The following is a 24,441-nucleotide window of genomic DNA, read 5'->3' on the forward strand; positions in this document are numbered from 1 at the left end:
ATTTTATTCAGTGGACACAGGTGATTCATCAAGCAGTACAGAAGCAGTTGGAGAAGAGTCAGGCTTGGTATAAAGCTTGACATGATAAGCATTGAGTTGACCATTAGTTTCAATTTGGCAACAAGATATGGCTCCACATCAGCAAGGATAGAATGAAGGGAGAAGGGAAGAAATAGAGACCCATTTGATATGGTCCCTTCACCATATTGGCAAATATTGGAGACAATGCTTTTCGTCTTGACTTGCCCGCTTATATGCAAATATACTCAGTAGTGAATGTTGAAAACCTGAAGCTTTATGAACCTCCATTGATTATGGATACCGAAGAGGTTGCACAGATTCCTACAGTGGACGATTTTGCACAAGAGTATCTAGATAAGTTTCCCAAAGATATCATTCTCAACAAGAAAACCAGAACTTCACAACGGGGAGATGTGGAGTACATTGGAGTTGGCTTCAAAGGAATGCAACCTAGTAAATCTCGATGGATGGAGAAAGAGAAAGTGAGGGAGCAATTTCCTCACTTGCCAATTGACTGAAAAGGCTTTTGGCGGTCCAAAATCTCTTAGTGGGGAGGATTGATCCATGTGTATCTCTAAAAAGTACTAGTCACATGGTAAGAAGGCTCAAAAATCATAATGGTAGAAACTCTATAAACTTAGCATTGGATCGAAGTGCTCGTCATTCTAATTCTAATGGTACGAACGACACTGAAATCCGAGCTCATATGAAGAAGTTAGAGCAAGACAAAGTTAGGTTTGACTTGGACAGGTGGCAGGACGAAGTGATGTGGAAAAACTCCTCAGCAAATGGGAAAGCGCCAAGTGGCAGGCTACCATTGGTCCCGCATTTTGCTTATCGCAGAAGGCAGAGGTCAACGATTTCAAATCGGCCCTAGGAAAGAAAAGGTGCGATGCGATAATCGCATATCACAAGCGCAAAAGGCAAGTGTTTACGAAGTGGCCCCCGACAAAATCTCGGTTGCGATTGCGATATTTCATATTGCGGATTGGAGGTGGATCAAGTGTTTACGAATCAGCCCCCGACAAATTCAGGTTGCGATGCGATATATCACAATCACAGTTTGTAAAAGGGGAGCATTTGTATGGAGTACTAACCTTGGTTCCCATTGATTACGATTTGCGACGAGGCTTCAGACCTGATATATTGTGAACTGTGTTTAATAAGCCCGTCGGTTCCACTGTTATCGCAGGGTGCCTGTTGTTAAGGCTTGGGTCTGTACGCCAGTGGAAAATTCATATTGCGATTTGTGATGAGGCTAACTACGTTGATGGATTATTCCGTCGTTTGACGGTTAATGCGAAAACAATCTATGGACTATTTTTCTATGTTTGATAGGGTTGTTACCACGTGCTATTCAGGGGCCGAAGAATCTCTGCTTGAAATAAACCGCCATATAATACTTGTCATCTGTTGGGAACTACTCGGGAATTGAGGGGTTAGCCACCAAGTGTATATATATTGGACTAACAACATAGGAAAAAGAAGGAGACGTGTCAATAGTTCAGAACATTGTACGTAACAGTAACTCGACCTGGTAGCAGGGGCTGAAACCTCACCTTGATCAATAGGGAGATTCCAAAAAGGTGCAGAAAGCCTGATTATCCAAATTGGGTGTTCGGATAGGTGTTTTTGCACGATTTTTTCACGAGGATTTCGGTGGCACTATCTGTTTCTGAAGTTGGGCTCTCCATTCTTCGTCCATCTTTCAGCTTGGAGGTATAATGAATGTTGCTTTTACTTTTATCTCTTTTTATGCCACTTAATGAAAGAAGGCCTCCCCACTATTGAGCAAGACTCAGAGACGTAGTCCAAATTGGATGAACTCCATAATCAAATCTTTGTGTCATGGTTTCTTGCTTATCATGTTATTTCCGCATTGTTTTATGTGATTTTAAGTTCCATGGTTTATAAGCTATGTTTCATGTAATTTTGATGCATCTCTAAGTAAAAGATCTTGGATCAAACAACCAGAACTTGAAACGGATTTATGCAAGACTCAAATATATGGATCCAAATTGATAGTTTGAAATGTACCATTTTGAGTCTGTTACCATATCATATGGAAATTCCATTGCCATATGTTTCAATACATAAAATTTCATAGGGTGGTATTAGGTAGGTGTAGGTATTAACTCATATAAACTTTATGACGTGGCATTTAGCCAATGTAGCTCACACGCCATATACATTAGTTAATACATATGCGTTGTTTATGAGTCATGAAATATTATCATGTTTTGAAACTTTGCCTTTTCCATAGTTCTAAAATACTTCACGCTATTATATAATGTGGTTATCTATTGCCACCCTAAAAACCATGTTTTAATAGTTGGAAATAGAGAGATAGGAGCCTTCATAACACCCTTATCAGTGCGATGTACTTAGGATCACATTGTAGCAAGTTCAGATTCAATTTGTTGTAAATGCTTCGAAAAAAACATATATAAATTATAGTAAAACTATTGTGAAGCTTTGGTTATAATGTGACATAACATTACAATTGTTAGTATATTTATCCTTTAACACCATATACATATAAAACCAATTTTCACAATGAGCGGAAGGTTGTTCATTAATAAGATATGTGATGGAAAAGAAATTATGATTTCATCATTAAGCATTTCAAAAGTAAATTGTATGCCATAATTGATTGACTTATATTAGGTGACTCCATTTATTTCACTTTTTTATTTCACATAATAAGGATAAGGCTTTGAAGCACTTTGAAAACCTTCAAAGGAAAATAGGGTTACATATGTGAACAATACATATTAAAGAATCCTTTATATTAAGGAAAAATCCTCAATGAAATTTAAAGAATGTTTTCCCATATTTTTAGATAGTATCCCTAAGTAGAGTAAAAGAAAACCATATTTCTAAATGTTATTCCTAAGTATGCTAATACACAATCAAATTTCTAGATGTTGTTTCTAGGTAGACTAATACCCCTTATTTAGGGGAAGCCAATTAGACATTTGTTGGCTCATAATGAACTAAATACCCCGCAATATTTACAACAACAAATTGAGTTAACCCTTCCAATTGCACATTAAAAAAACACAATTAAAACCTACTTAAACTGATTTATCACATAAAACATAGATTAAACCATTTAATAACATAAAAAAAACAACTCCAAAAACATCAAATACAATCCTTTACACACATGGAAAAACTCTATATCTATTAAAATTTAAAATGCTTTATAACAACTACTAAACCACAACTCACTATACATTCCCTTATTTGCATTATAAAACACCTTAATAATGTGATTAGAAGCAAAAAGTACATTAAACGTGATAATGATAATTTTTTGGAAGACCATATAAGATATGATTTGCTCTGTATTAATATTTTGAATTATTTTCATATAGCAATCATGTATTTGCTAAATGAAACCTACAAAAATATAAAATTGAAAATGAAAAGAAGTTTTGATAGTGTAAAACAAAATTATATGGTAAATTTGATTCTTTATATAAATCAATATTCCATGGAATATTTTTATTAAGCAGATCTATCTAAAGGGGTAATTTCCTTCTAACTCAACTATAAAACCTGATCTTGAGGGTGTTGAGAGAATTGGACCCATGACTTCTTAATAGCAAATATGTTTTAACAATAGAGAATCAACCAATTAAACTAACTCTCAAAACTATATATAAATTAATGTTAAATTAAATTAAATTTTAAATAAAAATATAAGTCACAAAATCTATCTTCATATAAACAAATTATAATTTATGTAAATAAATAATAGCACTGAGCCAATCTAGCTAAATGAGATTTTTTAAATCATTAAATCTTACTTTCATCTTTGAAGAAGAGGATTAAGAGGGGATTAATGTACTCATAATTATATATTTTCTTAATAAAAAATTTACCAAGTTTTTGGTTAGAATAATTAATTAAGAGCGAAGTTTAGAGTTTCTTATTTATAAATAAAATAGTTGTATATATCAATATTTAATATTTAGTTATACTATGTTTTTAAATTAATAAATTATTATTATGATTAATATAAAAATTTATTAATGGTGAATAATTAATATGGTAATAAATTTTTAAAAATATTAATAATTTTTATTTCAAAATTTAACTCAAAGAAGTTCAAGAGCTACCTAATGGATACATAGTAGTGCAAAATGTGCACGAAAAGCATATCTCACATTTAATTTATTTTATTTTGAGTGAGTGAGATGGAGTATTTTTATTTAAAGTATGTAATGTTATGCATGTGATAAAGAAGCAAAAATATAAGCGTGATACAAGTCAATGTGATTAAAGTAAGCACATAGGATGCTTACAAGATTAAGAGTGTAAAGGGGCACAATATGAATAAGGGTATAAAACAAAGTATGTTTGATGATTGCAGAAGGAATATGGATTAAAAGAAAGAATGTAACAATAATTTGGTATGTAAAGGGCACGCCAAGTAACATGCATATTAGTCACATTCAGAAGGAATACAATTTAAAACAGAGTGTTTCACATTAGTTAGTCATAGTTTAGATGCTTCTGAGAAAAGTGCATTGGAAGGTACCTAATGATAAGCATGTGTGACAATGGAGACTTATTAAAGTTGAAGATTCATAAGAGAAATTGAAAAGTGTTAATGTATAGAATGAACACATAGAATTGTTAGAGAAAGATGAATAAATTGAGGAAACTAGACAATCAATGAATAAGAAGGTTTAAAAAGATGGTTTTTTAGAGAGTCGAGTTAGGAACAATTACCGAGTTTATATCAGTGTTGAGAGATCAAGGTATATTTGCATAGCGAGATGATTAGAGTGAGGTATTATATTACCACTGAATTGGCACAACCACCACTAAAAAAAGAGGATGGAGGAACATAAGTTGGCACCCATTTGTTGAGATAAATTGAGAGCCAAGGGAAAAGTTGGGGACAAAGGGTAAAAAGGCCACTTGATTATTTATTAAGTACAAGCTAATATTCACCCAAGCGCGGTTGAGTTTACAAGGCACTTTTATTAGGACTCAATATGCTTTAATAACATCTAAAAAGGAAGATAGAATTAGAAAGAAAATAATATTTACTCGAACTAAACTATGCATTGTAGCTAAGAAAATGTAAATAAAAATAAAAGTGAAAGAGGAAAAATGATGGATGCTACATATGCTAAAGAAGCATAAACCACCTATTGAAGGGTCTAATCTCCCATTAGGCTCTAAGATGTTAAGATCCCTTTACTAAACACTTGAAAAATCACCCCAAAAACAAAGTGATGTTTATACAAGATAAGAAATACTAAGAAAATAACAAATAAATATTACATAATATGATAAATCAAGTGTGCCCATAGTTACAAGGTTCAATCTTTGAAACTACGGTGTTGGTAATTCCATGGGGTGAGATTGAAGAAGATCCAAGAAAACCTTTTGCGAGAAACCCTTATTTAAATTAATGATTCAATAAAAGGAAGAAGGAAAAACACTAAAAACAATAAATATGTGAGGTAAAGTCTCCATTAAAAGAGAGTTGATGGAGACAACTAATAAAATAACACAATAATCTCAGAAAAATCTAATAATTAGTTTTGATTGCAAACCCAACAAAGTTTTAATACTTTAAAAAATTAGAACTATACATCTACACTTTTAAAGTAGCCATTTACAATTTTGATTGAAAATAGATAAATTTCCTAAAAAAATAATAAAAAAAATCACAAGTTTTTCACTCATAACAAAAGTAAAGTATTTCTACAAAAACAAATTAGGAAAATAATAATTACAAATTAACCATACAATGAATATATTATATACACAAAACACAATGATGATGATGATGATGATAATTAACGTCCATTAAGACCAATGTCGTCTATCAGACCTCAATAAAAGAGAGTCTAAATGCCATTCTTCAAAATCTTGTTTCTGTGATCAAAGTGCAGGGAAAGAAGCGTTCCAAGATCGCTATAGCTGGGTTGACTTAATAAGTCAAGAAAATTAGAGGTGTGACTGATGATAGGGAATTGAGAGTGGATGTGGGCAAGAGTTGGGCAGTCTAAAAGGAAGTGCTTTTCATCTTCCACCTTCTTAGTATCACAAATATGACAAATTATATCTTCGAAAGGAGTCTTGGGAGTTGACCACTGCCCTGTCTCACTCCGAAGCACATGAGAGTCAGTTCTAATCCTAGCGATGCTCATTTTCTTCTTAGTCCTAGTCAACATAGAGGGATAATTCTAGTTATCGAGGGTGGGGTTGATCACCTCCTCATAGTACCTTAGCTTCCTTTTTCCTCCAGCTCCTTAGCATCCCACATATTTTCCTTAAAACTGGAGGTAATAGTACCTTTGATACTGTCCTTTCTAATCATGATGATCTCCTCCTTAATCCCCCAAAGGTTGAGCCAAGATTGAGCATCCTGATGCCACCCGCGCTTAAGGCACAGGTGGGGGTTTTGACTAAAGTTAGAAGCAAATTTTGGGAGCCTCTTGGATTCCATATTGTGAACTTTCTTCTTATACATTAGATATCTAAACATGGCCGCACTTTCAATGGGGGACATGCCAGCTTCGATCAAGAGGATAGGATATGGAGTATTTCCCTTGATCTTGAGGTTATAGGTTATGAATTGCTCATAGATCATCTCAATCTTTCTCCACGACTCCCTAGATATATTGCACCTCAAACTTCACATCCATATAAGATAGTAAGGGTGACGAGAGTCTCAAAGAATAACCTTTTTTACTCCAAATGTAAAAATCGACTAACTTACCATATAAAAATAAAATATCAAAATTCACCCAGTAATCTCAAATATATAAAAATGTTAGACATTTCCATGAGCATGTCTAACTAACCACCTAACTAAATCAAACTCATGTGATAAAATTCATGAAAAAAGAAAATCACATTTACACATGGACTTGGACAAGAGGTAAAATAAGAAAAACTAACCATCCCCAAGAATCCCTCATAATAAATGGAATGCATCATGTCATCGTTAAGCAATTAGTGGGGAGCCTCCTATCATCGTTAAGCAGTTAGTGGGAGGCCCCTGTAATTGCTAACCGTTTATTGTACTATAATTTGTCATGATGGTACTTTAAGCTAAGCATAAGTACCGGAGGCCATTGATTGAGCCCACCCATAAATTTTGTTCAACATCCAAGGTATTATTAATCAGATCTAGAGATAAATGTTTTTTCTTGGTTATACTATAATTTGTCACGGTAGTACGTTAAGCTAAGCACAAGTACTGAGGCCATTGATTGAGCCCAACAGTAAATTTTGTTCAACATCCAAGGTATTATTAATCGGATCTAGAGATAAATGTTTTTTCTTGGTTAAGGTACCCATTATTATTAAATTAAATTGTGATTATTCAAATAATTGGATGACTATAATAGTTTAGATAATAGATTGGTGGGGGCAAGAATCATCACCGAGGTCTTCGAATATTTGTCTAGTAAAACATTATTGGATTCTATGACAACAACATATGGACAACGACTCGCGTACAAGAAGGTGTGCTGCATCCTTCAAGAGTAAACTTTGAGAAATTTGTCTACTAAGCAAGAAAAAATGTCGACCATTATCATGACATTTTCCAACGTTCAAATATAATTTGGACTTTCAATCCAGAGTTATTTTGTGGAGGGCACATTAAGAGTGCCCTGGGATTGATGTGGGGTAACTATTTTAAGTCCATGGGTCTTGTTTATTTTTATTTTAATATGAAAAACAATGATAACAAGTATTCAAAATTGAATAATTATGTTTAAATCATCAATGGTAAGCAAAAATGGAGTAAACAAATTCTAAATTACAAGTTGAAATGAGGTAATTGGGCATGCAAAAGGTTATGCTTCATTCTTGAGCTTATATATAAATAAATAAATAAATAAATGATTTTATTTAATATTTAATATCTACCAGTAAAGTAGAATGAGTTGAAAGGATGGTAATTTATTGATTCACTATAAAATATTTAATATTATTTTTTTTCTAATATATTATTATTATTTTTTTATAAATGTGAATATCACAAAAACGATTTTAGAATATGCACCATGTGTTTTGGGTAAAGATGTTATCTTCAAACTTTTGCTTGACGATTTTAACCTATCATCATGTTTATCATAATTATAATCAATTGCGAGTCACATTATATAATCTCTACTTGCGAATTCTGCAAGTTCAACATATTATTGGAATTTTTCTAGGAAAATTTCATAAGTCTAACAACAGTAAAGTGAGATAAGGAATCATCACATATCCTTGAATATGTGTAAGGAACCTTGACCTAAGTGTAGGTCTATGTGATAACATGGTGATACAATAGGATAATTTTTCATAGATCCATGAACATGATTATGAAAATGCAACTTCCATATAAAAGGATTATCGAATGACATGCTCTTTAATGAGAGATTCTTTCCACTAGGATAATTTCCCTTAGGGGAAAAAGGAAAAATAAGAAATGTAGAGATATCCAACTAATATTAAGAGAATACTCATGAAAAAACTCAAAAAGCACATGTAACCCCTCAACATCTAAAATCTTCAACAAAGCTCTTAACTTGTCCAACTAAGGTAGGTGATATTGACATGGATTTGGTCATACTAAAAGAGTGAGACCCTATCAGCATTAGGGTAGGGGGAGTTAATATGCAAAACATTATAATAAACTTTCGTTTTCCATATTAACTCCCTCCAAAATATTATGTTTTTGATATAGCTCCCTCCACTCCCACCCTCTATTATGTTATGCATATTAACTCCCTTCCTTTCTTATCTTTTCTGTATTAACTCCCCCTACCCTCACCCTCATATAATATAATATGTTTGTTATTATCACTTAAAACATTCAAGAGAATGAAAATAAAATAGTATCACAATTTAACATACTTAAATTTAAAAATTTTTTTTTTTTAAAGAAGATTTCAAATAATTATGGGAGTATCCATCACTTTCAAACTAGTTGGTTGAGTAAAAAACCTTGATAAATAAAAGAAAAAAAATGCAAACATATAAACACTCATAAATCCTATTAATTTGAAATTATAACCCAAAAAACATATTCAAAATATAAAACAATAAGATTAAAACATAAAATAACTAATCATAATTATAATTAGATATTTAAAATCAATAAAACAAGATAGACATTAAACTTAATATCTAAACCTATAACTATAAAAAATAAAAACTAAATAAAAAATTTAAACATGTAATTCCACATATAAATTTTCCTTTTAACAAAATCACTCACAATAAATTTATTTTTATGAAACAAATTAGGATGCCTTACATATTCTTCAATTTAACAAGTGAAATATTTTGAAAACAAAAACAAAAATTATTTAATTTCTTAAAACGTGTAATTCAAAAACTTCAAAAAATTTCAAATATTATATATTAATATTTTAATAATTTCTCTATATTATAATTTTATCTATTTAAGTAAAATATATTTAACTCTGCATTTAAAAAATATATATTAAAAATTAAAATATTTATTTTATTAAAATGATTTAAAATTATTAATAATTTAGTATTTAATTATATTGAAACGAGAATTAATTATTTATTATTTAATTATATTAAAATAGGGGTCATATAATAGTTAGCACTTGTCATTTAATTTAAATATAGTTTTAATTAAATTAAAAAACAATAAACACAAAAATGAAATAACTAATAAAATATTATATTGTTGAATGTAATTGCAAAAAATTAAAAACTACAATTAATTAATATTATTTATATTAATATATATACACTTTAATATATATGTTTATTATAGATGTGTTTTTATTTATATATATATATATATATATATAGATATATATATATATATATATATATAGATATAATTTTTTATAATTAAATTTATTAAAATATGTTTTTAATATAATAATGGGTCACCTTAAATTGAAAATATGGAAAAAAAAAAATTATAAGTGGCGAAAATGAATATAATAGAAAAAAAATAAAAATAAGAAACATAAAAAAATTAAATAAAAAGGAAATAAAATATAATAAAAATGAAAAATTAGTAACTAACTGAAATGTAAGTTACTAAACAACCTATAATAAGACCTCAACTAATCACCTTACAAATAAATACATTTAAATAATAATAAAAAATAACAAAAATTGAATTCTTAATGTTAAACTATGGATAAGCAACATAAATTTTTTGTCAAAGTTAAACTAATATGCCATCAAAGGCGAAATGATAGATTAAATATAACTTACTTAAACTAAAAAAATAATATAAACATAAAGATTTCATCACAAAAACAATTAATAAAACACTATATTATTGATGCCATCACCAAAAATTAAGTAATATGATTAACATATATATATATATATATATTTTTTTTTCTAGAGAAAAATCAAACTTTCTATTAAAGCAATAAAAAGTTACATTTGTAGATGTAGTTAAGCATTCACTCTATTGTATGTTCGACAAACAAACATAGAGTGGATATCTTCGGTGAAAGTAAAAACATAATACTATCCAAATCCAATATAACCAAAGCATGAGCTGATGACTGTTCCAGAACCTCTTTCTATTAAGGCAATAAAAAGTTACATTTGTAGATGTAGTTAAGCTTTCAATGTATTGTATGTTCAACAAATAAACATAGAGTGGATATCTGGGCTGAAAGTAAAAACATAACACTGTCGAAACCCATTATAAGCAAAGCATAAGCTGATGACTGTTCCCGGACCTCCTCATTTATGAGGAAAACAACCCACTTTATATTAACATATATACACTTCAAAAATATATATATATATATATATATATATATATATATATATATATAAAATTTTATTATTAAATGTATTAAAATATATTTTAAATATAATAAGTAGTTATCTTAAATTGAAAATATGGAAAAAAAACTATAAGTCATGAAAATGGAAATAATAGAAAAAATAAAAATAAAGTTAAATAAAAAGGAAATAAAACAAAAAACAAAAATTAGTAACTAATAGAAATAGAAGTTACTAAACAATCTATAATAAGACTTCAACCAATCACCTTACAAATAAATAAATTTAAATAATAATAAAAAATAACAAAAATTGAATTCCCAATGTTAAACTATAGATAAATGACAATTTTTTTTTATTAAATACAAACTAATATACATTCAAAAGAAAATTGAATACTAATATCATACATACAGCAGATATAATAAAAAAATCATAAAACATAAATTCACAAATAAATATATTAAATGTTAACTTTTACCAATAAAAAAAAATTTATGATAAGTAGTTGTTTTTTTTGGGTTTCCTTCACCATTTTTTACTAACAAAGATATAACCACACAAATAAAAAAAATGATTATCATTTACTTTCTTTATTTATAAAGTATTTTTTAAAGGAACGCTCTTCGCTCCTCAACTAAAAAGTTGGCCCATACTTTCACCTCACTTAGAAAGAGACTTTATAAGCATTAGCTTGACAAGTACTTAAAAGCTAATAACCTTTACAAGCATGGCCTTATTGAACATTACTTATGCTATCCATGGAAGGGCCCAACCATTAGTTTTGGTTGAGCCTATACATCATTTATATCAATGTCTTTTGGATTTCAGCTATATTTTATTTAAACTATGAATCGAAATTCAAAAGACTTAGTGACTAAATTTCTCTCATTATTTTGATAAGTTTGCTTAATAATATTGTGAACCCAACTAAATATTAGTTTTCAACATTTAGTTTACAATTCATTTATATGGTTATATTATTTAATATATTTTATTTGGTTATGAATCCATATGTCAACTAAGGTCTCTATTTTAGATGAATTTTTATATTATTGTGATAATATTAGTTTTTGTTAAATTAAAATTGAATTAAGTTTTATTTTTTATTAGTTTTATTATTATTATTATTTTGTTGTTTATGTGTTAAGATTATTAGTAATGGATTTTTAATTAATTATTAATTTTGATATATAATTTTATATTTTTATTTTATATAATTTTAAATTCATTTTTATATAATAATATTTTTTTCGAAGTATTTAATTTTATATGTTATTTTAAATTCCATTTTATATAACAATATTTTTTTAAGTATTAGAAATGAATAACAATTTCTTTATCATAAAGAAACTTTAAAGCCTTATTTGGCTTCATATCAAGAAAGTAATAAAACGATTGATTTGAAACTTAAGAAATGAGGATACAAATTTATAATATAGATGGTAAAATAAATTAATACTAAATTTCAAAAGAATATTAATTCAAAACATTAAATATTTAAAAATATATGTATAATCAACTTTTAAATAAAAAATGATCATGACATTAAGTTTCTTCTTAAAACCACTTTACATGACCTTGATTGTCTACCTCATTTTTTTATGAACTTGTTATTATACCCAATGCAATCACTTTCTGATATGCACATATTAGTAATATAGAGTGCTAAATTGGACTAATCCAATTTACACAAGTATTACTCAAAAGTCAATAGGACTAATCCAATTTACAGTTTAGCTTATTCATGAGTTATCCTGGTGTCCTCCCACTTTAAATGCAAACCCGTTAAATTATTGGTTAAAAAAAATATTATTATTATTTTTAATTTAATATTTTAATATTATAAATTGTTTAGTGAGGTTTTTTTTTTTTTTAAATGGGAAAATAATTTTATATTTATTATGTTAAGAGATTTTTTATATTTAAATGTTATATTATTCATTTAAATTAAATAATAATAATAATAAAATATAATGTCGATTCAATAAAAAATTAATTCAATTTAATTGGTTATATTTTAATTTTACTTTAATTTTTAAAATTTTAAATTATTTTTGAAAATTTTATTTTTTATTATACATATTATATTAAAATAAGAATATGCATATATATAGAAATGTGCTATATATATATATATATAAAGAATCAACAGAGATTTATTTTAATTTGGGATTTACTAAAAGTGAGAGGAATCAAATCACTTCTATGTGTAAAACATGAAGTTGTTCTCCAAAAAATGTTTGCAACTTGAGAAATTTGATCCTTCTAAGTACTTGGTAGATCTGGAATTAAGATGGATCTATCTTTGTTATTTGAAACAAGCATAAGTAAGCTAAGTTGTGAGATGATAAGTGTTATAGACATTTTTGTGCCTTACAGCATAGAGCATGAAATGTCAATAATCTGAGGGATCCAAAGTCCCTAAACATGTTGTTCCTACCCCTAGAGGAACAAGGTCAGCAAACCACAGCACTACAGATCAGTTCTCCACTGAAAAACACTCAAAAACAGGTCAATTTTGGATCAAAGCAGCTGCTCCACTAAGCATCTGCGCTGAATGTCAAAAGCTCCATGGTGTACCTGCGCTGCATAGCAAGTGCAACAAAGGCTACTTGCGTTGGGCGTACTTTGACATGTGGAGGAATCTTTTCTCAATGTGCCAGTGCCCAGGAAGCTTCCAAAATGACACTTGGATCAGAAGATTCGCCTAATGATGAGTTAAGAGCTTCTAAAACTCCAAGTGGAAGGTAGAAACTCCGAGTGAAGGACTGAAGAACAACTGGAGTTGAAGAGGACAACAAGTCACACATCAAGCTGACTTATCTTCACTCCAAAACTCTATATAAGGATCTCATCCCATGGGATCTGGAGGCCAGAATTTAGTGCAAAGAATTGCTGTTGGTTTACAGTTGTGAGTATTGGGTGATTGCTTGAGGGAGGTGAAGAGGAGATTTCTTTCCGTCGGGAAGGTGATGCTGGATTGGACCTCTTACGGTTGTATCACCGCCTGAACCTTACTTCCTTATATTAATAAAGCATTTGAGGTTCTTCTATTCGCATGTGTTTCAATGGTGTATTGTCTTACTTGCATATTTGATTTATGCTAATCCTTGAATCAATTATGAATGCACGCTTCTTGTAGTTTCCTTTTCTTGTCTTGTTCGCAGGATCTCGTGTAGCTGGGCCCCTGAGAAGACTTGGAGCTGGGAGCGAGCGGCAAATAGAGGAGATTGGATCGACCATTTGCGCAAGACATCGGTAAGTGGATCTCTTCCTTTCATCTCTTGCATGTCATAAAGAAGTAACTTTAGATAGCTTTGCTTCAGCTGTTGCTAAGGAACTATCACCCTTAGAGTGGGATAGGGTCATTCCGTGTTGGATACTTTTCCCCACAACAGACTGGCGACTCCGCTGGGGATCGTGTCTTGTTGGTAGCTTGTGTTTCTTGCTATTCATTTCCTAAACAAAAGGAGTACCGAATCGAACTGCATTCGAATCCTTCGAATGCAAAGTAGAGGGCAGCTACTCTAGCCCAGTGCTGGGCATGTTTATGATTTGAAGAGCTGATCCACAAGGACTCTTTTTAGCTCTTTGTGATAGTGTTCATCTTCCTCAATCATCCTCTAGAGTATACTTGATTGATAGCCTCTGATTTGGCCAAAAACAGTTGATTTTTGAGCAAACTGTGACCCGGAATCTGAGAGAGACGAGAGTTGTCTCTTCAGTGCAGCTGCAGTAAAGGCTACCTGCGCTGCAACGCAGGTCCCGAAGGGGCTACCTGCGCTGCATGTCAGATTGACAGTGCAGTACCTGCGCTGATCCAGTTTTGCCTTGTGCAACTGGGGTTCCCCACTGTCTGTTGCCCAGTTTTCAATATTGTTTTTGCAGCCTGTTGTCAACCTGTATACCCAGCTGAAACTACCTTTCTTTGCCTTCATTCCGCCTCAGTTGTATGAAGAAACCGTGATTGTTCTTATTGTATTTCTTGCTTTCATTCACAGTTTCCCGTAGCGAAAGTGAACTAGTCTTGCTGTGACCTCTTGGATCTAGACCTGTGATGAAGTGTCGTTGTGATTCTAAGAGCTAGTTTATTGCTGTTCATAGCTGCTTGAACATTTGCTTTCGTTATATGGTTCGGATTTCAGTATTTCTTGTGTCGAAACGAGTGAATCTTAAGGTGTTCTTTTGATTATTGGACAAAAACTTGTTTGCTTTCGCTTGAAATTGAATTCGAAATTATACAACAGCTTTCTTTTTGTAATACATCAACATTAAGAAAGAAGAAAAGAAATACTTGCATTGTGCATGTGCATTTTGACAGTTTGCATGTCGATTTAGGAAAGTGCATCAGTGTGTGCTCTATGATCTGTTTGAAAAGATGATGTCTTTCTTTTCCTTCAGTAGTTAAGATTTTCATAAGTTGAAAGAATTGAAAAAGCTTGCTTATCATTCTTAGACTGCATTTAGGAGTTGTATCATACATCACGTGGTGATCCATAAAGGCAAACTGCTAAGCAAGATCAACCTAAAACGAACTGAATTTACCTAACAACGCTTTGAAACATAACGAAACACAGTATAGGTCTAGGTAGAGACGTGAACCGGCGTCGTTAAACATAGTGACTGTCGATCTCTACGAAGGTGGGTGATTCCTCCTGAGGGACGATAGCACTAATACGGACTTGTGCCCCCGCGTACCGTCGCGTATATTGGGGGACCCCTATAGGAACAAAACCTTTATCCATAGGAAGCCGTGTCGGCCGCCCTACTGATCGCGATGCAGTGAACACAGCATTCACGAAGATCGACCACTCGTACCGTAAAACGTATTCTGTGGTTTCGCGAAAGGTTTGGCACACCCTCTGCCTAGAACTCCAGAGTAGTTTCTTTTGGCCTTTTTCAAACTCTATAACTGAAAAAGTCCATCCGAGCATTTGTCACTTCGGGCTCGTTAATACATCAAAGGAGACTAGAGTCATCTTTAGCTTTTTCTCGACTCTTAAAACATGAAAAAGCAAGTTGTGTCTTAAACAGCGTCTAAAAATAATTCAATTCGAAAACACATTTTACCCTGTGCATTGTTGGTTGATCAAGTAATCCGCAACCGTGGAAGAAAGTCAATCGATGAACCGTCGTTCGCGGAGGCGTACGAGTCAACCGTCTTTGTCCCCAGAATCGAAAACAACCCGGGCAAAGCGATCTCGTTCAACTGGTTCCAAATCTCCTGTCAAAGTTAGAACAAGTGTTCAGACGACATCTGAGGTTCCGGTTACTCCAAACATTTCTGGAAACCCTGCCCCTATTGAAGAAGTTCAACAGCCCCAGAGGGACAGTAACACTGATCCTAGTCTGAGAGCAAATACTTGTGTTACTGAATCGGTTCCATCAGTGATCGGTTCAGAGAGTCTTACTCCTCAAACAACTGTCGTTGTCGAAGCAACCCCTTCTTCGGCACCAGAAATATTCTACGGACCTGACGGTCTTCCTCTTCCACCCGGTCTGATCGCAATAGAAGAAGTTGTAGAAGATCCGCAAGCAACTACTCCAACACATCTTGGAGCAGGGATCACTCTACTTCCTACTGCATCAGAAGCTAGCCTATCACCCAGAGAAGTTCCTGAAGAATCACTAGGCAATCTACTGGATAGACTCAAAATGTCTGAACAACCATCGACATCTAGGACTGTGCCAAATGACACAGCGACAGCAGAACTCCCTGCAGTCATTCCGACAATGTTCGCCGGCATACCATCTGTCCCTAACTCTCAACAGCTGGAGGGGGTCCCTTCGGGGGCCATGACGACAGTATGGTCTGTTCCTGTTTGTTCTCCCGGGATAATACCCGGTAACTCCTATGTTGGAACTCAAAAAATTGATCCTTTCGGAAATCAGTTTGGGCAATCCAGTCCTCGAGGTGTAATAAATCCTCTCGGTTCCGGACCACCACCGTATGGGGGGCAATATGCTTTTTCATTACCCCCTCCGGGAGGTTACCCATACGAGAGTTCACAACCATATTCAGGTTATACTGGAATAACTACAAGTGGTTGGATACCTATGCTACCCCAGCAACCAAGAGTTGTGTATTCTATGCAACAGCAAATGCCTGTGACGAACATCCCGACGACACCAGCGATTGTAACCGTGTCGCAAGTTCAAACGGTGCCTGTTGTATGTCAACCTCAGTTTCCTCAGGTTGTAATGCAACAGCCCCTTGACCCTGCGACTCAACCACAATCGCCGGCTGGCGGGGCGGCACAAGCACAAATGGGTACCACTACCCCTCATCTTGGTCCAGTGGTTAGTATAGCACAACAACCCATGGCATCACAACCATGGTTGGTGCAGTATCAACAACCACAATTCTAGCAAGTGTACCAAGGCACCGAGCAGCAGATTTTTGCGAACAGTGGACAACCGTACCTACAATACGGTCAAAACCAACCACTTTACAGTGGGGTAGTCCACCAACCGTATCAATCATACCAGCATCAAATACATTATGCCGGTATGCAAAGACCTGTTGAAAAGTGTGCAACAAGAAATGCTTGTTGAGAGTGCAACAAGATGATGGAGCTTAGTGAAAAGAGTCGCCTTCACTAAGTGGGCCCGCAGGCTATTTTTGGCGCAAGTCTATTTTTAGACTATGTCTATTTTTAGACATATGGATCATGTCTATGGATGATTGATCAAGTTGGGAAAAATAGATGGACTTCTATTTTTGATGAAAGTGTGAGTGATCACAGTGTGAGTGATTACAGTGTGAGTGATCACAGTGTGAGTGATCAAAGTCAAAAATAGAAAAGTCAAATATTATTATCTCACAATAATATTTGGACTATAAACTTAATCTTATTCTCTTGGAGCACTTCAGTTTGAGCTACGGAAGTGGCACATGCAGCTGTCAGAAGGAAATTCGTTTTTCTTATGAGTCAGTTGAGTTGTTGCATGCATGACTTCAGTTAGAACTCAAGTGAGTTGAGTTTAGTGGACTGGAGGTACAGTTGATGGAGTTGTGTTCAGTTTAGCTTTGTTAAACTGGTTGTATTTAGTCTAACTGATCAATAGACTAAAGATGAGTTGGGTGAATTAGTTATTAATTAATTCACAAGTTATTAACTCATAATGCAACTATAGAATACATCAGTTAACTCAGTTGCATGTCAGTGCATGTTCAGTTCAGCAGGGACAGGTGTTAGAGGATCAGATTGCTATCAGTTGTGACTATAGCTGTGCATGATGATTTGCACAATCAAAGGATTGAGTATGCCAATGAGTTTGCTCATGTATCTTCATGATATTATAGCTGTTGCTCACGTCCAACATAGTGTGGGTGACTATTTTGCAGTGTAAAATCGAGTTTGGGAAGCTATTCTCATCAGTCCTCGAGCAGGTTTGAGCAGTGGAGGCAGGCAAGCAGCGGGAGAGATTTGGAGATCAAATCTGAGCTGTATTGTGTGTAACAGGTGGAGATACTTGTGAGAAGTATTCTGCTTTGTATTGTTACATGATTCAATCAATATAATATACAGATAGTGTGGGGTTTTTAGCGAGATGCTTTCCCCGGGATACATACTATGTTTATGAGTTTGATTGATGCTTCTATGTGTGCCTGTGGATGTTTCTGCTTCTGTAATTTGATGATCAACGTAGAGGAGATTATGTATTATACATGTTCCGCTTAAATTGTATGATCAGGATAATCTCTGTTGAATATGTGTCATATTATTCAAAATTTCTACATGGTATCGGAGCAGCTTGATTTGTAGAAGAGATTTTTACAGGATATCAAGCGAGGATTGATCATCAGATCTACTATTCAGTCACGAATTCTAGATCGGAAGCAGTTGAGTTGGTTGCTGGTGGAATTCGAATTTGCAGCAGTGTTTTCTTGGTGACAACGCAGCAATGTCTTTCAACGGATTGCGATTGGAGTATGCTCTTGAGGGCAGCTCAAACTATATTGCATGGAAGGACAGGATGGAGGCAGTATTGGATGATAACGGGCTGAAGGAGTTCATAGATACGGATATCCCAAAGCCTACTGATGCTACTCAAGCTGATGCTTGGCAAAAGAAGATCGCAAAATGTCGAATAATTCTGTTGGAGGGCGTGAAGGATCACATTGTGTCCAGCCTCCATGGAAAGGCTACTCCATATTTGATGTGGAAATCACTAACAGAATTATTCCAAAGCAAGAGCGATCAGAGGAAGCTGGCGCTCAAAGATAAACTCAGAAACATCAAATGCGAGAAGGGAGACAGTATTCCCAAGTATCTCACGAAGTTCACTCAGTGTCGAGATGAGCTGGGAAGTGTGGGGGTTACTGTCGATGATGAGGACTTGGTGAGCTTGGCTCTCCTTGGTCTTCCGAAGAGTTGGCATTCCTATCAGGACTCTGTCAATGGTCGGGAGAAATTGCCAGGATGGGAGAGACTTTGGTCGGATCTTGTGCAGGAGGAGATCAGGCGGAGCACCAGAGACGGTTCTTCATCCATGCAGGATGAGGAGAACTGTGCCTTAGCGAGTAAGGCGAGGAAGGGGAAGGGGAAGGTTTCTCTTTCCGAATCCAGTTCTTCCAATGATGGGAAGAAGGTTGACAAGGCGAAGGTGAGATGCTTTCGTTGTCATGAGTTGGGTCATTATGCTACTAATTGCCCAAAGAAGAAGTCCAAGAAGGGATCCGGGGAAGGATCTGAAGGTGAGGCAACATCACTTGCTTCACAGTTTGAGTTGGACTTCACACTCTTCGCATGCATGGTTTCATCCATGATGGGAAGTGGTTGGTTTCTTGACAGTGGAGCTTCTTTCCACATGACCGGTGACAAAAGTTTGTTCAGTACTTTGGAGGAGAAAGATCTCCAGATACTCATAGGGATGGGTAATGATGAGAAGTATAGTGTCTCAGGTGTAGGCACGGTTATTTTTCAGAGGGAGCATGGAGCTCGCCTTACCTTGACCGATGTCAAGTATGTACCAGGACTGAAGAGAAACTTGGTGTCGATCGCGATGTTGGAAGACAGAGGATATGATGTGGTCTTTACTAAGGGAAAGGTTTTCCTTAGACACATCATCACTAGACAGGTGAAGCAAATTGGTTCACGGGTCAAGAACCTGTATGCTCTTGAGGTTCAAGATGCATGCAAAGCCTTGAGCAGCAAGGCAACTGATGGAGACTTGGTGGTTGAGAGGGAGCGTATATTACCTCTCAACATGCAGAGCCAGAAGAAGTCTCAGATGATTGTGGAGGAGCCACGATTGGTGCAGCAGCTTCAGGAGGTTGTGGAGCAGCCACAACAAGGGAAGCTGAGAGGAGATCGAGTAGAGACATCTACTCATCCAGAGACCTCCAGTAGGCGGAAACTTCAAGCCAGATGGGCTGAGGGATCGCATGCATCCATACCTCCAGGTAGGAGGTGGGGTGATGTGGATTGATTGTCCCAAGGAGGAGGGGAAAGATCCTTGAGGTACCCAACCTCTTGGATGAGACCTTGCTACGGGAGCCCCGATGTGTAGTAGCAGGAACTGACTGATTGGGTAGAGACAGATGCGGATGGAGCGGCAGAGAGAGCGACAGTGCAAGGAATCCCAGGACAGCGCATAGCTAGCAGGCTGTAGCAATGCGAGAGGCACAAGTGTTTTGCACAGTGTTAGGTGGCACAGAGAGGTGTGCAATGGTGCGAGATGCATGGAGATGTTGCAGTAGCGCAGATGTCAGAGAGGGAGCACTTGTCAGCAGCAGGTAGAGCTTCAGCATCAGAGGATGTTTCTATCCCAACAGGGAGGTCAGTTGGGAGGTGCAGTGCGGATGCAATGCTGGGAGATAGAACCAGCAGCAGCACGGATGCAGTCAGAGATCAAAGTGACAGAGGCTAGAGCAGTCAGATACTGAAGAGCACAGAGATGCAGAGTTTCAGTTGACAGAGGCAATAGCAGTCAGAGACTTTGATGACAGAGCAAGTGGACCGGCCAAATGTGTTGCATGGAGAACATTCCAGAGCTACAGGATCGGGTTTGAGAGGAAGCCTTTCTTGTTGAGAGGGAGTGTTGAAAAGTGTGCAACAAGAAATGCTTGTTGAGAGTGCAACAAGATGATGGAGCTTAGTGAAAAGAGTCGCCTTCACTAAGTGGGCCCGCAGGCTATTTTTGGCGCAAGTCTATTTTTAGACTATGTCTATTTTTAGACATATGGATCATGTCTATGGATGATTGATCAAGTTGGGAAAAATAGATGGACTTCTATTTTTGATGAAAGTGTGAGTGATCACAGTGTGAGTGATTACAGTGTGAGTGATCACAGTGTGAGTGATCAAAGTCAAAAATAGAAAAGTCAAATATTATTATCTCACAATAATATTTGGACTATAAACTTAATCTTATTCTCTTGGAGCACTTCAGTTTGAGCTACGGAAGTGGCACATGCAGCTGTCAGAAGGAAATTCGTTTTTCTTATGAGTCAGTTGAGTTGTTGCATGCATGACTTCAGTTAGAACTCAAGTGAGTTGAGTTTAGTGGACTGGAGGTACAGTTGATGGAGTTGTGTTCAGTTTAGCTTTGTTAAACTGGTTGTATTTAGTCTAACTGATCAATAGACTAAAGATGAGTTGGGTGAATTAGTTATTAATTAATTCACAAGTTATTAACTCATAATGCAACTATAGAATACATCAGTTAACTCAGTTGCATGTCAGTGCATGTTCAGTTCAGCAGGGACAGGTGTTAGAGGATCAGATTGCTATCAGTTGTGACTATAGCTGTGCATGATGATTTGCACAATCAAAGGATTGAGTATGCCAATGAGTTTGCTCATGTATCTTCATGATATTATAGCTGTTGCTCACGTCCAACATAGTGTGGGTGACTATTTTGCAGTGTAAAATCGAGTTTGGGAAGCTATTCTCATCAGTCATCGAGCAGGTTTGAGCAGTGGAGGCAGGCAAGCAGCGGGAGAGATTTGGAGATCAAATCTGAGCTGTATTGTGTGTAACAGGTGGAGATACTTGTGAGAAGTATTCTACTTTGTATTGTTACATGATTCAATCAATATAATATACAGATACTGTGGGGTTTTTAGCGAGATGCTTTCCCCGGGATACATACTATGTTTATGAGTTTGATTGATGCTTCTATGTGTGCCTGTGGATGTTTCTGCTTCTGTAATTTGATGATCAACGTAGAGGAGATTATGTATTATACATGTTCCGCTTAAATTGTATGATCAGGATAATCTCTGTTGAATATGTGTCATATTATTCAAAATTTCTACAAGACCAACTGCTCAGGCGATCCCTTCGTATCTTGGGTACGCTTCGCCTAATCTGAGTCAACAGCTGCCATTCGTGGCAACTCTAGAGTTACCCGATTTACATCGGTTGACGAATGATCCGATTGCTTATGCCCCTTGGTGGCCAGCGATTCCTCACAAACTTCCCTCCAACATTCCTAAATTCAATGGAAATCCAGGTGAAGACCCGTCGAATCACGTCATGACCTTTCATCTATGGTGTTCATCGAACACTCTGAACGATGATTCGATAAGACTTCGCCTCTTCCAGAGGACATTGACAGGTCCGGCGGCCAAATGGTATATAGAATTGCCAAGAGCCTCTTTCGACAATTTCAGCTCCTTAGCCACGACTTTCTTAACCCATTTTCAATTGCCTATCAGGTATGAAACAGGAACCGAGATACTGACCAACTTCAAACAGACGACAGCTACTCACATATCTGATCATATACATGAGTGGCGTCGCCGTCGTAGGATGGTGAAAACATACGTTCCTGATCAGCTATTAGCCGAATGGTTTATAAAGTCATTACTTCCAGCTATAACGGAAGATGTGGCCAAGGGGGGAGTCGTAACAGAGGAGCAAGTCATTGCTCATGCTCAATATTTAGACTTAGTATATACTCAGTCTGGCACGCTCTACGAAAAAATACCTGATGCCCCCAGACCTGAATTTTCAATTCCTCCCCCTCCTAAATCGAATATTGACTCTCATGCCGGAGATGGCGTGATTGGCACTGCAAGCACGAAGTCGAAAAAGGCTTCACCTCAGAAAGCCCGTAAGACTTCAGATCGAAATGCCCATGAAGAGATTCTTGCTTCGGAAGTAAATGCCATATCAGCAGATAAAGGCAAAGAAACCAATCAACCAGGAAGCAAGAAGAAGCAAAACAAAGGGAAGAAGAAGCAACAGGATGATCCGTCACCTGAAAAAACTTCTTCGAACTCTCCTGAGAAAGGGAAAAAGAAATGGCCCTGTATGATATGTGACGAAGATCACAAGACATCAGATTGTCCATACAAAGCTGAGCTCAAGAGATTCTTTAAAAGTCCAAAGAACCCAGCTGTGTTGACAGACCCATTTCCCAATCCAGGTCAAAATCTGGTTGATGGTGGAAATGCTTCCCCGTCGCAAGTGCTGATGTTATCGATCTCCAAGCAGCAAAATGATGCTTTGATTTCGACAAGGAACAAAGATTACGGGAATCCGCAACTGTCAAACGAAAAAGGTAAAGATCAACCTAGTAGTTCGACAACAACTTCGACAGAAGTTGTCCCACCCATAATGCCAGAATTAACGATAAAACCACCTAAGGGTGTAGTACACAAGTCGACTTTTAATCCTCGTGCCAGAGCGGCGCAGCATTATAACATAGTAGAAGATTTGGCTCAATCGCCATCTGCTATGTCGACTCTAAATTACTACAAAATTGTCCATCCCAAAGGCAGGCATTGTTATCGGCAATAGGGGGGGTTGATCCTAAGGATTCCAATCTTGTGTCCTTTGATCACAAAGGGTATGACCCTCAGTTACCAGCTCAACTAGCTTTCCTTATCCAAGTGAAGGCCCTCAACAAAAATGTTCACAGAACAATTATTGACGAGGGGGCATCTACATGTATTATGTCGATGAGCTGCTGGAAAACGCTAGGGTCACCAACCTTGTCGAGATCTTCGACAACACTAAAGGCTTTTGACGGTAGGACATATACCCCTTACGGTATCCTAAGTAACTTGAAGGTTGAACTAGGTGGAAAAACGGTAGAGATTGATGTTGAAGTCATAGATGGGAATCTGGATTACAACATCCTACTGGGAAGACCATGGATTTATGCCATGGCAGCTGTCGTGTCGACTTATTTTAGGAAGATCACTTTCCCGTTTGAAGGAGGGATTACGGTCGTCGACCAACAGAACTTCCTCCTTAATGGTTCACAAGTTACGGGAAGCATTCCCATGATCCATGAAAGCGACCATTCAATTCAAGATATAGGAGTAGGCCTGTTGAAAGACCCCATGATGATGGGGACTTTCTCGCTACCAAATCATATGTACATAGGAAATGTACCATTGGTGGCTACCTGCAACATGATATCTTCCACGAAGGTCGCAAAAGACAAAGTCATCATGGATCGGGCAATGGTCTTGCACCCGAGCCCAATCGAAATATTGTAGCAATCAATGTTTCAGGCATGGGAGGCGAGCCCAAATCAATGCTCGTCAAGCGTTTGGGTCGACAGGTCAGGAGAATGTGGTACCCCTTTGGATCCTTGGTCACGAGTGCATGCAAGTGACGAAGGAATCCTGCAATCAATGTGGATTGAGGGGGCACCATGGGATGATAACCACCATCGTTCCCT

The 24,441-nt window shown here is 35.7% G+C and overlaps 1 pseudogene; it reads left to right on the forward strand.

The window, feature by feature from the left end:
* The first annotated feature begins 314 nt into the window (after positions 1–314).
* Positions 315–24,441, forward strand: part of LOC149185277 (protein LEAD-SENSITIVE 1 pseudogene) — a 48,961-nt pseudogene continuing 24,834 nt past the window's right edge.

Source organism: Pinus tabuliformis, chromosome 3_2 (genome assembly GCF_031772625.1).
Source record: "Pinus tabuliformis cultivar Carrire ecotype Pingquan chromosome 3_2, CPIR1, whole genome shotgun sequence".
Taxonomy (NCBI): Eukaryota; Viridiplantae; Streptophyta; class Pinopsida; order Pinales; family Pinaceae; genus Pinus; species Pinus tabuliformis.